The sequence below is a fragment of the Cryptomeria japonica genome, chromosome 9 (genome assembly GCF_030272615.1).
Source record: "Cryptomeria japonica chromosome 9, Sugi_1.0, whole genome shotgun sequence".
NCBI classification, from domain to species: Eukaryota; Viridiplantae; Streptophyta; class Pinopsida; order Cupressales; family Cupressaceae; genus Cryptomeria; species Cryptomeria japonica.
Window position 1 is genome coordinate 201,535,463 of NC_081413.1, and position 14,012 is coordinate 201,549,474.

Sequence of the window (14,012 nt, forward strand, 5' to 3'; positions counted from 1 at the left end):
GATATTTAAGTTTTAAGATCTATTGCATTATGTCATTGAGTATTAGGTCAACCAGTAAAGTTTGACAGTGCAGTTGCGATTTTTGATAGAGTGACTAAACCAGTTAGTTTATTGATTGGATTATGTGTTGAAATTTTGTTTGGTGAAAGTTTATTTTATTTTCTATCTACTGATTCACCCCCCTCTCAGTAGTTGATCGGATCCTTATAGTTTCATCATATTATCAGAAAGATTACCTTAGAAATAATTAATTTGGTGCTTAAAATGAATATAGTGATGAATGTTTAATGTTAGGCCATGGGAGGTAAAGAAAAAGATGTTCATTTATTTTGGTAATATGAATGTACCTAAAGCTAGATGATTATTGTTTGTTATGTAACGTAATGAATTAATAGTACCTTCAATGGATTATCCCTTTGTTATTTAGTTCATTTTTAGATGTGTTGTTTAGTAGTGACCTTAGGGAACTCATAAAGGAATATGTATGGATAGTGTAGTCTTCTGCTAGACAATATAATAGTTTATCATTGTTTTGTGTTGATAGTAATATGTAATGTGTTGAGTTGAAAGATTGTTTAGTGTATTGTGTCCTTTAAAAAGTTATTTTCTATGTTATTCTAGTGTTTAGTTGTATTTCCTTTGGGTTCCTTAGCAAGGCATTGCAAGGGGCCTCCAGGACTAGAAGGATGACCCAATCACCCTCTACCCAAAAAGCGATGTATAGCTTATGCAAAGATGAGTATTTATATCTCATCTAAAGGGAGCCATATGGTGAGAAACTTCAAGGTGCAATGTTGCACATTTGCACTAAGAATGACACCAACAAAAATCAATCAATAGGGTGGGCTCTAAACTAAGGTTTCTAATCATTGTTTAAGGGACTTGTGTGCCTGCACTTGCTAGTAAGCCACTCAACTCTTTAGTCAACCATGTGTGGCTCAAAGTTCGTTGCCAAATTGACACTAACAACATACACCCCCAACTTAGGCTCCAATTTTCACTTTTACCTTTTATATAGTGGCTCCAATAAAAAATTGCTTTAGGTCATCCCCCTTGGAGTGATCAATTCTCCAAAGGCAGACCCTTTAAAAATAAAAAGAAGATGCTTAGTGATTTCTCTTGCACCCAAGGTCCACAAAGGCGAGGGGAGAAAATACTTTCACAAACACCTTAGGGTTATACAACATAAAGCATGCAAGTGCATAAGACACTTCAAACAACAATTCTTTTTAATGCACAAAATTGAAATGTGAGCAATTCTATGAAATCACAAACACACACCTAGCTACCCTGCAAAGCCACAAGTTCATAGTTGCAAAAGTAACCCCTTTCCCGCAATAAAAGCATTAATAATTTTAGGTTTCTTGTACAAATTAAATAAATTTGCACAACTATTGTTAGTACCAAGGGTTAGCCAAAAATCTAGAAATGCAAAAAAGAAAACAAAATTATAATTTTATTTTTTTGCTTTTTGACCCAGTCAACAAGATCTTTTTTTTTGCAATGATTTTGACTCCAAAATTAAAATTCCAAGAAGATACCCCTCCTAAAATTCTAAGAGCTTTCTAAAAATGTAAAAAGTGTAGAAAAAATCCTTGATTTTAGCCTTAGAGGGCAGATTTTTTGAAAAACTCTAATTTTCAAAGATGTGATTTTTCACTAATGATTTTTCATCAAAAATTAAAAATTTAAAGAACATACCCCCCTTAAAATTCTAAGATCTTTCCAAAAATATAATAATATCCAAAAAGTTCACTAATTTGTTTTGATAATTTATTTTTTTATGAAAAATTATAAAAAATTATAAATCACTCAAAACTGATCTAAAAATATGATTTTTTTTCTGAAATCTTTTGATACCATCCCCAACCTGTATAAAAAAAACTGTGCAACAATTTGCAGCCATTGAAGAGATATGATCAAATCATTATAAAATCCTAATTTTCAAAGATCTATTTTTTTGCTAGTTATTTTTCAACAAAATTAAAAGAGTAGAGAATAGAACCCCTCTATAATTTTGATATCTTTCCAAAAATATAAGAAAAGCTAAAAAAAATTTACTGGTTTTCTCCCAAAATTATTTTTTCATAAAAAATTATAAATCACTCAAAACTAGTCCAAAAAATATGATCTTTTTACTACAAGCTTTTGATACCATCCCCAACCTACAAAAAAAAGGTGCAAAAATTCACAACCGTTTGAGAGATATGATCAAATATATCCAAGCCATGAGCTTCTATCTCCAACCCTAGTTGCAAAATATTAGTCTCCATTTTTTTGCACAAAATAACAATATAAGGCTGGGAAAATATGCAAAAATATAGATCCAATAGAGATCCAAGTTCCATCGGGTGTGCCAAAATGTTATGTTGAATTTAAATCCTTATTACCTAGTTCCAATCGCACAACCCTAGATTTACAATTAAATTCAACAAAACATCAATAAAGATCCATAATGCATGAAAATAACCATTAAATGACAAATATTATACCATTCACACACAAAGCAGGCTTGTCTCCATTGTTATCCTATCCTCCATGATATTTTATTTAATATAGTTGCTCTCAAATTAGTGTTGCACTTGCACAAGAGCTCAAGGAAGAATGGACATGGTTGTGATTATGTAAAGCTATGATGCAAAGATGATGTGATGATGCATGCTAGAATGATTTCGATAGAATTTAAGTATGCTCCAAGTATGCTACATGAAAAATGAGAGGAGGAAGCCTCTTTTATAGAAAACATCCTAAAAATGAAGGGTTGAGATTAAGAGGTGACAAGAATGGCCAGGATGTCATAGGTGAAAGAGACTCTATAGGATTGCAGGGTAGGTAAAGATTAAAGGAGGATATTAAGAGGTGGAAAGGCAAAAGATAGGTTTGAATAGGATTAAGAGGTTAAATTAAAATGGAGGGCTAGAATTAAGGAGTAGGTATTTAGAAAAACATGTTGTCATGTAGATAAGATGGAAAAAGCTAAATGAATTAAATAAATAAATAAAATTATTTATTTAATTAATAGAAGAAGGGTCACATAAATTAAATAATCAAAATATTTATTTCATTTGGGAAAGAGAGATGGGATTAAATAATTAATAAATATTTATTTAATTTAGAGAGAAGACAACAATGAATTAATTAATTAAATAAAATATTCATTTAATTAATAGAGGAAAAGGCTAAAGAATTAATTAATAGAATACATTAGGATAAAAATAATTAAATAAGTAAAATATTAATTTCATTTAAGTGTCTACACATAATATCCAAATGAATTTACACAATGTGGTTCAAACCAACACATAATAGGACCCAAACGCAACTCAACACAACCTCCAATATTGGTTCATACCCTAAAATGCATAACACAAGTAAGAGAATAAGCTTAGTTTGCCAGACAACCACATAACACCTTGAAACCCAACTCCAGACAAAATGCGACACCAAAAAGATAAACCATTATCATGTGGAACACATAGAGACATTGCATGAACATCCAACTACATTCCCAAATACTTCTTGTAATGGTGGAAAATAGGGTTTACAATTTTATACATGCAAACAAGGAATTAAACCTACTTTCCAAACATTAAAGGGAGAGATAATTTAATTGATGCAATCTCACTTTAAGTATGAAATGAATTGATTGCAAATAAAATTCACTTCATTTGTGGAATTGAGTTGAATGTGTATTAAGGGGATTGAAATTGAATGCTAGATCTAGGGCCAAATATGCGAAATTGACATAAAATAATATGAACAATAAATTTCAAATGTGATATGCAAACACAACTAGATCTGAAGTAAGGGAACAAAGAGGAACATGTATCTGAAAATTTGGCCTAAAAGTATAGGACAAGGTAGCTTGGGGCGACCCTGTCCTCCAACTATCAGATGCAGACGAACAAGGAACTTTCAAAATCAGAATGTCGCTCAAAATATTCTCCTAGAAATTCATTAGAAATTTGTCAAACAAGGGCACCTTGGGTGACCCTATCTTCCACTTTTTTCTCTTGCAAGAGTTAGGTCTAGTTGTCTTTGTATCTTCTATTAGAATCTTTGATTGTAGCTTCTAGATCTATCGCCTACTCATATAAAGAGGGGAAACAATGTTGTTGATAGTGGCTTTCCTTTAATTGATGAGACAATGCTCTTAGCATAAGTCCTCTATGTGTTGATGCAATAACATGATAAATCACATAAAATTCACCATGAAATCATAGTTGAAACATAATATGAAGATGTCTTGATATAACTTGTTGCTTCTTGATTCAAATTTTCTCTTGAAGAAGAACAATTGCTCTTGAATTGGAGTGAAAGCATAATGATGAGATGCAATAATAAGATAATAATATGTTGATGAAATGAATTGAGAGGGATTCCTTATATAGGGGTCTCATAATAAAATCACCTTTAGGCCGACTTAGAATCATTATATTTTTGCACGAAGCTAAATTTGACTAGGATAGGACCTACATATTGTCCTCCAAAAAATCAAGGAAAAAAGCATCAGATAAGGAGGCTTGGGGCAACCCTGTCCTAACAACTTTAGCCTAACTTTTTAGGGATGCAAGATAATAGGATCCTAATGCTGAAAATATATTTGTATGGAAATATATAATGTTTAAATGGGGGAAACGTGTCTTGAGATTTGAAACGGGGCAAGATTTATAATAAATTGGGATAATAAAAGATAAAGGACACACCCATTGCACAAACGATATAAACATATCCACCAAGACACAGGAGTAGAGACAACAATGCAAAGAAATGTGAAGCATTTTTGGACCTGTCCGGACAAACAAATAACTTGCCAATATATTACATTTACTAGAGAACATATGTGGCAACACTAGTAACTTGAAAAGATAGGAGTGCAACATCTACAACACATACACATTAAATCCCAAACCACAAGATCATATCTTCAAACACAGAGGAATGCAAAGCATTCTTCTAGATAATCTTCAACACACCTTCCTGCATTTTCACACTTCATCACTACAATGACCAAAACATCCTTGTAGCGCCATTTTCTCACTTAGGAGCATCAAAGGAGATATAATAACAACTTGTAGTATGCACAAGACCAACAATAACATATCCACTTCATCACCATGCTTCTAATTCTCACCTTAATACTTCTAATCATGAAGAAGAAACAAGGCATGACATCCAATCATAAACTTCATTACCATCACATCATCATATAGGACACCATAACACAATAAGTATAAACATCAACAACATGAGGGTGGACATCCAACTATGAACATCAATGAGAACACACATATGATGGATAACCATCAACCACCTTCTCCTTAGCACTCATTTGCATTCTACTTTAATGACAGCACACCCCTAAGTGTTGACATCAATGATAAAACCTTAACAACATCTGATCTGCATCAATGACAACAATCTCCAACAAGTTTGGGATTCAATTTGTGGCTTTGAACTTGTTTTGTATCTATGAGCTCGACCATTATTGATCTCCAAATTTTTTCTATAAATTCTCTATGAAGAACATGTTGGAATAAATAATTTATATAATAATTATTCACTTAATTGCATTAATTCATATTTACCTCCATGCATAATGCAAACTAGGAAAAGAAAACTATGTTTAGAATTTCGAGAGTTTCATGCATTAATTAGTCTATTATGCTTTTTTGTGCATACATGACTGATTCATGCATTCTATTTTTACTCTCCGTCTATCTTGTAGACTCCACCATTTAGGGTTTCTATCTTTAGAGTTAGACTTCTTTATAAGGATGTCATATCTTTCTTTGTAATTAAGCAATTTCAAAGAAATACATTCAATTATTGTTAATTGTCTTCAATTATTCTTTGTTGTTCAATTTTATCTTTTTGTGTGACAGGTATTCTTGCAAAAGATAACTGGACTCGTGGGATTCACATTTCACGAATTCTAACATGGTATCAGAGCTCCAGATCTGAAGATTCTCATTTGCTTTTTTGGATATTATTTGCATTTACACAACAAATTGTTCACCTTGGGTTAATTTGGAGCTCACCATCAGTTCCAGAAGCCTCAAGAAAGTTTGGATCGCCTTTCGTTTCGCTGAAATTCTATATATAGAGTCCATTTTGCAAGGGTTCGATGTTCGAGGGTTTTCTTTGTTCTAGAGAGTAACTAAAAATTCAGTGCATTTTGGGCCCAAAAGGACCTCACGGTTGGATTCAAAAGGCCAATTCCATGAATTTTGATATATAATTTTCCTATTTTCGATGAAAGGGGCATCTGGGGCATGATTTTTAGTGGCACACTTTTCGAGGCACAAAAATCCGTATAGTTGTACCTACATCTACGTCAGAAATTTTTCCAAAAAAAAATCAACTAGCTCGTAAAAAAAATTGATTGCTGGTTTTTTAATTTATTTATTTTTAAAAATCAAGTGGGTGCATGTTATTTCAAAAAGGTTAATTTTTTAATCAATTAAAATAAAGGAAGTCAAAGTACCTTCAGCAACTTTTCCAGCCGTTGATGTCGACATGATGTTAGCGGTATAGACCCACTAAATTTGGTCTAAATTTAGTTGATTTTCTTTATTTTAAGCCCTTCAAAGTTCAAAAAAAGCAACAGTTGGTATTTTGCTCATAACTTGAGCATATAGAGGCATTTTTTGGCAAATCATATATCGTTGGAAAGCTCTTTCTGAGCCCGATCCAGATATAGAGGTATATTTTTCTAATTTTTTTTTTTTGCAATATTTTTTCCTGTTGAAGTCATAAGTTATAGTTTGCACTCCCGGGGGCATATCTTGTGCATCCAGACACTGTTTTTTGCAAAAGAAATATTATCAGAAAGGTGATTCAGAGCTCTATCTAGATCTCGGGTCCATTTTTGTAGATAGATTTCCAGACCATTGTCTTTTATTTTTTAAGTAATCAATGACTTCTTGTCCCTATTCCGCCCTCCTGTGATCCGAGCTCCATCCTTTTGGCACATATCTCTATTTTTTTTTAGCATCATGGAGAATAGCATTCAAATTTTCAATACATGTCATACCTCTCCCTTGTCAGCATTATGGGGGGGTTTATACTATTGGTGCTAATGCTTCCTTGGTTTTGCATTAGAGTGCTATATGTATTTGGTACTTGTTCCTATGTACTAAGAGATGCAGAGCCACTTACCCATGCATTGTCCGTGAGATGGAGCACTTACATATTTTCCTATGTACTATGAGATGCAGCAGCCATTTACCCTTGCATTGTCAGTGAGATGAAATACTTACCATATCGACACTCTTCCATTCCTATTTCTGGAGGTTAGATTTTCAGCATCATAGTAGTCATTCTACAATAATGTTTGCAGCTTCTTAATGCTTCAATGTTTCTTCATGCTTGTCTTTTTTTTCTCTTTAGGAGAGGAGTTTTGTTCCCATTCTGGGCTTTCTCCTTTGCTCTGTTTCCGAGAAACTTGCATGTTTGTTCATGGGTGCCTCATAAGACTTTAGGTCGAGACTCATCTTGCATACATCTTTGCATGCTCTTTCCTATATCTTTGCCTCTCTCCTAGTTGTACATTCAAGGGAGGTGTTGGAATAAATAATTTATATAATAATTATTCACTTAATTGCATTAATTCACTAAATAATTTATTAATTAGTTAATTAATTAATTAATTGTGAATAATTAATTCATATTTATCTACATGCATAATGCAAACTAAGAAAAGAAAATTATGTTTAGAATTCCGACAATTTCATGCATTAATTAGTCTATTATGATTTTTTGTGCATACATGATTGATTCATGCATTCTATTTAACTCTCAGTCTATCTTGCAGACTCCACCATTTAGGGTTTCTATCTTTAGAGTTAGATTTATTTATAAGGATGTCATATCCTTCTTTGTAATTAAGCAATTTCAAAGCAATACATTCAATTATTGTTAATTGTCTTCAATTATTCTTTGTTGTTCAATTCTCTTTATGTGTGACACGTATTCTTGTAGAAGATAACTGGGCTTGTGGGATTCATATTTCATGAATTCTAATAGGACAACACTAGATAATAGTATTATTTGTTACGCTCTTTGGGATTTTCTCTCAAGTTGGCAGTAATTGACATTATTTTGACATACAACAGATGAATTATAGAGTAACTGCAATGTGATTCATATATAAATTAGGATAAGCATGATCAAATTCAAACAACATTTCTCTTGAATGCTATAATTTTTCTTTCATTATTATGCAATATAAGTGGTTGAATGCATAATTTCAAATCTTGGAATTAAATGCAATGGATGTCTTTTTATACATAAACATAACAATAAAGTTCAAAGATTTATGCAAAGATAACTTGGGACCAAGGTGTAAGTTGGTCCTAGTTAATGAAATGTTTGATTTTTATTTTTACTTATTGGATCAAATATCATTTAGTTTGATTTTATAATTACATTAAAAATAAGATGTGATAACTATGGAAAGAAATTGCAAACTTTTGGTGCTTGCTAACTTTGTGAAATGCAAAAATAATGTAATAAACAAGGCCTCAAGTTACCAAGTTATCTTCTTTTAGCACCTACAAAAATACCATCCAACCTCAATAAGACATCTTGTGAGACACCGTCATTTGGGAATGAACAATCTATTCACACAAATTACATTGAGATCTCATCTCCCACATCACCTATTTCTACATCTAAATCTAGTGTCAACTCATCCATGAGTTCCATCAATTCTTTGCATTAGACCATTATTATTGTCTTTCTAGATCTACCATATTGGGATGCATATCTTCCAGATATATCAACTCTATTGGTATAATCTCACCTTATAGATTTGGATGACACAATTGAGGATCCATAGTATTCTATTTGATGGAATCACATCACCACTATTGTCACTTCACTTCCATCTTTAGAATTGTTCTTGCCTCATCTACATTAACTTCTACACTAACATATTCTATAGATTATCATGAACTTAATTTAACTCAATCATCATCATCATCATCTATAGCAATATCTGACTCACATTGGTCCAATTATTAACATACATCCATGGTAGATCTATTTCTAAATATTCTATGGTACTTGATTCATCATATCACCATTTGTCACCTCATATCATTGGCTTGAAGATTATTGAGCATCCATCATGGGAATCATTTTAGTCTTTGGATCATGTACATAATTTAAAGACATTCATAGCACGTCTTACATCTTCCTATTATGAATGGGAGGTCATCTTACACATATTTGTAGTGTTGTTTCTCCCTAAGGGGAGAAATGTTGTTCAATGATCATGTATCATCTTCAACATCCAGTGTCAAGAATCTACCAACACTACATGCATCATATTGAAGGGAGGTTGCACATGGTTTATTTTCTCTTATCTATTTTGGGAGGAAGCATTTCCTCACATGGAGTTCATTATGGGAGACAAGAGGTGGGATCACATGAGCTCTCTTTCCCTCCTACAGGGGGATCATTATTGTACTTGTGTTGGAAGTAGTCCTTGGGAGGTCATCATAAGTCCTCCTTCTATCACTTATATTCTTTCACACTAGTACATTTTATTTCATACATCATTTTTATTTTGGAGAGGAGTTTTGTTCCCAATTGGTTTTCTCCTTTATCTCCATTTTATGAGAAATTTGTACATGAATACCTAACATGGCCTAGCAATTGAGACTCGTCATCTTGCATACATTACTACCTAAGTTTCACTTAAGGGGGTGTTATTGTAAATAAAGTCATTATACACCTAGTTAGCTAATCACTTTTCTAGGACTGGCCTATTCACACTTAGCTTAAGTTTACTTAGCACATTTCATAATTTTATTTCACTTCATATGATTGAGACATGTATCTTCATCACTTGAGATATCCATTACATGCATAATTGCCACTTGCTCACACACTTTTCAAGTGAGCTCACAAGTGTTGCACCTTTGGAGGGGTAGTTATAATTTCACTTCTACCTTCTCACGTCATCTACCTTGCCTATATATGCAAGGCTTATATGTACATTTCATATGCACTTCATATTATATGATAAATATCCTATTGTGTTTATCGTTTCACTTGTGGAAATTTTATTTTCATGATTTCAAATTCCTAGCTTATTCCAAGATGAAGAAGTAAAAGAATGTTGTCTAACAAAAATAGAAACATGCTAAGAAAATTATTAAAATAAGGAAACTTTAGAACACATAAAATCATATAATGCTTCCATAGACAATGTGGTCTCATCAATATGATAAAATATAAAAATGTTGGCATTACAATAAGTAGGGAAGATTGTTGGCATTACAGTAAGTTTGTTGGTTGATGATATTGAGAAGGTTGTTGGAGATTAATTAATAAAGGATTATTATTGTCTTAATATTATTATTTTGTCATTGATGTCAAGCAATTGATTTTCTGATTCAGTATGATGTTGCCATATCTTAAAGAGTATGTTTTGATGAGTATACAGATGTCGGTAAGTGACATAGAAAGAATGTGAAAATGAAGGGGAGTAAGAAGTTATTCAATGGACAACTATTACCGAGTTAGATAGTGATGAGATTATGATGTTTTGATTGTTTTGATATCCTATATATGTGTATTCAAAGAACTGAACAAGAAGGTGAAAATATTTCATGCAATAGAATGAGTAAAGGTTTGATACTATTCTATTTTACCGAGCACAAAGCTAGTCGGTAAACTCCAAGGTTATCGATGTCGGTTAAAGAAGGAAAAAGTCACCGAGAAGAGAATATCTATCAAGTAAAGTTTAGTATTAACCAAGTATCAACCGAGCAGTAACAAAATGCATTAAATGAATGAATACATTATTAAATGAAGGATGCCACTGAGCTGGAGATTTATAGAAGATTGGAATGTCATGCAAGAAGTTTGTTAAGGATCAACGACAATGGAAATTCAAGAGTTAGATCTACAACATTGTTGGTAAACAGATTTGTCACTGTGAATTCTCCTTCAAAATTGACCCTGTTCGCCCGAAAGGCAGCGACAAACGTTCCAACAGTTGGAGAGATCGTGGTGTAGCCACAATCTTCCTCTACGTTTGAGAGGGGCAGCTCCCTCGTATGATGGGGGTATTTAGGATTTTTGTGTACTTTTGACCTGAAAGTACAAAAAGGAAGGCAAACACTAAACTAAAGAAAATAAATAATAGAAACCCCAACAGTAGACATACGAATACTATTTGAGATTCACAAATGTTGACAGATACCAAGGGGATTTAAGCACAAGATATGTTTTGACTATGCAATGTTGATGAAAGAAAGAACAACAAACCTCAACATATGAAGAAATAAGTTGTACTAACACATACAATTCCAGATACTAAGAAATGATGTGATTCATCAATTACATGAATTTGGAATAGAGAATCAATGGCTTCCACCAATACACAAAAGGATTATCAATTTAACATACGAGAAAGAGATAATCATAATACATAACACATCCAATACATATGAATCAAATGCATTCTTTGTTATTCTTTTGAAAATATACAAGTCCAAAAGATTTGTGCATAAAATGTGAAAATTAAAAGATCTCTAGCATCTCCCCTCTGTAAGAGTCTCTCTCTATCTCCCTCCCCTTTACAAATGAATTGGCCTTGTATTTATAGGCTTTCTAAATAACTACCTCATAACTACTTATAACCGTTTTGAAACTACCTTAGGTAACAACTTAAGATAACTACCCTAGTTACCACTTAAAATAACTACCTAAGTGAAGATAAGTTAGGATTTACCTAACTTTTACAAAGTTGAGTTCAAAAGGCTAACTTTAATTACAATAAGTGACATAAGTCACTTTTTCAAAAGACAATTTGAAACTTTATAACTTTGATGAAAAACAAAGTTGCGAGTAATATTGAGGTACTTTCCATCTTCGTCTGCTCCATCTTGGCACTTGCAACCATCTCACCATCCAGCCATCTAAGGACACAAAGAAATGATTTCTCTTATTCTAAAGAAAAGAACAACTTTGAAGCTTTCCTTCGATGAACAACCAAGTAATGAGTTATACCATAAGAACACATTCTTCAAAACTTGGGCACATTGTTTATGATGCCCTGGCCATTGCGTTTGCTAGATAATTTGTAAAGCTGTTTCAACAAATTGAATTTGTGCATATCCTACAACCACTACATCCTATATGAAGGCCTCAACAAATCCGCTCATTGCAAATTTCAAGAATCACTATGTTTCATGGGACGACCTCTCTTATGAAGCGGCTATCAAACATTTTTCATGTTGTCTCCATGCTTCTACATATGTATGTATTTTTCAACTATAATATCTGACAAAAATGTCGATTTTAATCATGCTTTAATGGACATCCCTACCACGTTTCAAAGCCCATCGATGAGTTAGAGTACACCGAAAGATGACTTTTTAGCAAATCGTGCCCTTCAGATAGTATATCATTCTTTCAAATAGGAGATTAAATCCTTCTAAAAATGTTGAAATTGTGCTTGCAAGGGGTGAAAATCATGCTGCCTCTGACTAAAATTCCAATCTATCCCATATCCCATGCATCCATTTTCTTGTTGGGAATTTTGGAGAAGTGTATGATGGCACTCCTCAAATATGTCGTAGCCAATCACTTCTGAAATATCTTCATGTCTGCAAGCAGTGACCAAAACTAAGCTATCGTTGCGAAGTCCAAGATGTAGGAACATTTGAGTACTATGTGTGGATGATTCATTGGTGTAGACATTATCAATTTCAAAAAAAAACTTTTTGTTTTTCTAATCTCTTCCCCAAGAGATCTTGTGCCTCATCATGGTTCGTTACAGCCCATTCTAGATCTTTCGTAAACCACCAAGATGCTTGTATCTGAAGCTAATCTTGATTTTTTTTTTGTGGGTAGCTGATTGATTTTGCCGATCATCTCCTGACAAATTCTTTGGCCACCCTTCAAATATTTGAGATTTGCAGCGATGTAAGGGGGAATTATTTCACAAATCGCATCAACAATCATCCTTCTGTACATTTGGCATTATCAGTACATCTTCAGACATCTTTGGCTAATGAATTCCAGTCCAGTACATCCCTTTGAGGAACTCGACCAATCACTTTTACTGCATATATATGATTCCACATTTTGAATACATGTCTATGAAAGCAGTTGCAACTATGAATTGCATGTGTTTGGAAATTTCGAAAGCTTTCTCAACATCTCCATTTTTAACGATCCCTACAATTATTACCTTCGGTGAGATGATATCTTTGTGAGATACCTGGTCAAATATTTACATGCCTTAATGTATCTCCATACTCTGTTCTCGAAGTTTACGTTTTACGCAGGCAAGAAGGATGGTGGTCAAGATCATAGTTTTTAGCTTTACATCTGTTCGAGAGCACCCATTCTGTATAGACAGCGAGAATATTTGCACGGTTTACTTGAAATTTTCTAGAACCTTTTTCAACAAATATATTTCATTTGATGCATGAGATGACATCTCTTTTGAGGCAGCTATCAAACAATTCTGGTGCGCTGTCACTGGGTAACCTGGAAAAACTCGTTCATGATCAACATTAGATGATATGGTAGCAACAATGTCATAAGCTTCAGCTGCCTCTTACTCTGTGTCAAATCTTCCAAGATACAAACTCTTATTCCCTGCGATCATTTCGCCTCACACCCTAAGATGGCATCTCTTTGAAACACTATGTCGAGCAGTTGCATATCACGTTGATTGTTAGTTATCAAAAGGTAGTTATAATAACTAACTACTTCCTCGGCTTCTTTTGGAAACTGAAACAACTAGCCGATGATGTTAGAATTGCAGATAAAGATATAAAATACAACAAAATGTTCCCCTTTTGATGACTTATGTTTCTTAGACACAACACCGACCTTCTTTCATTTGAGACCTTCAAATCCATTTTATTTCATATTTTTAATGTTCCTAAGTCAGTTATAATAACTAACTTGTGTTTTGGCTACTTTATTGCTAACACAAACTTGTTGATGGTAATTTTGACTGTTGACAACAATTGCAATTG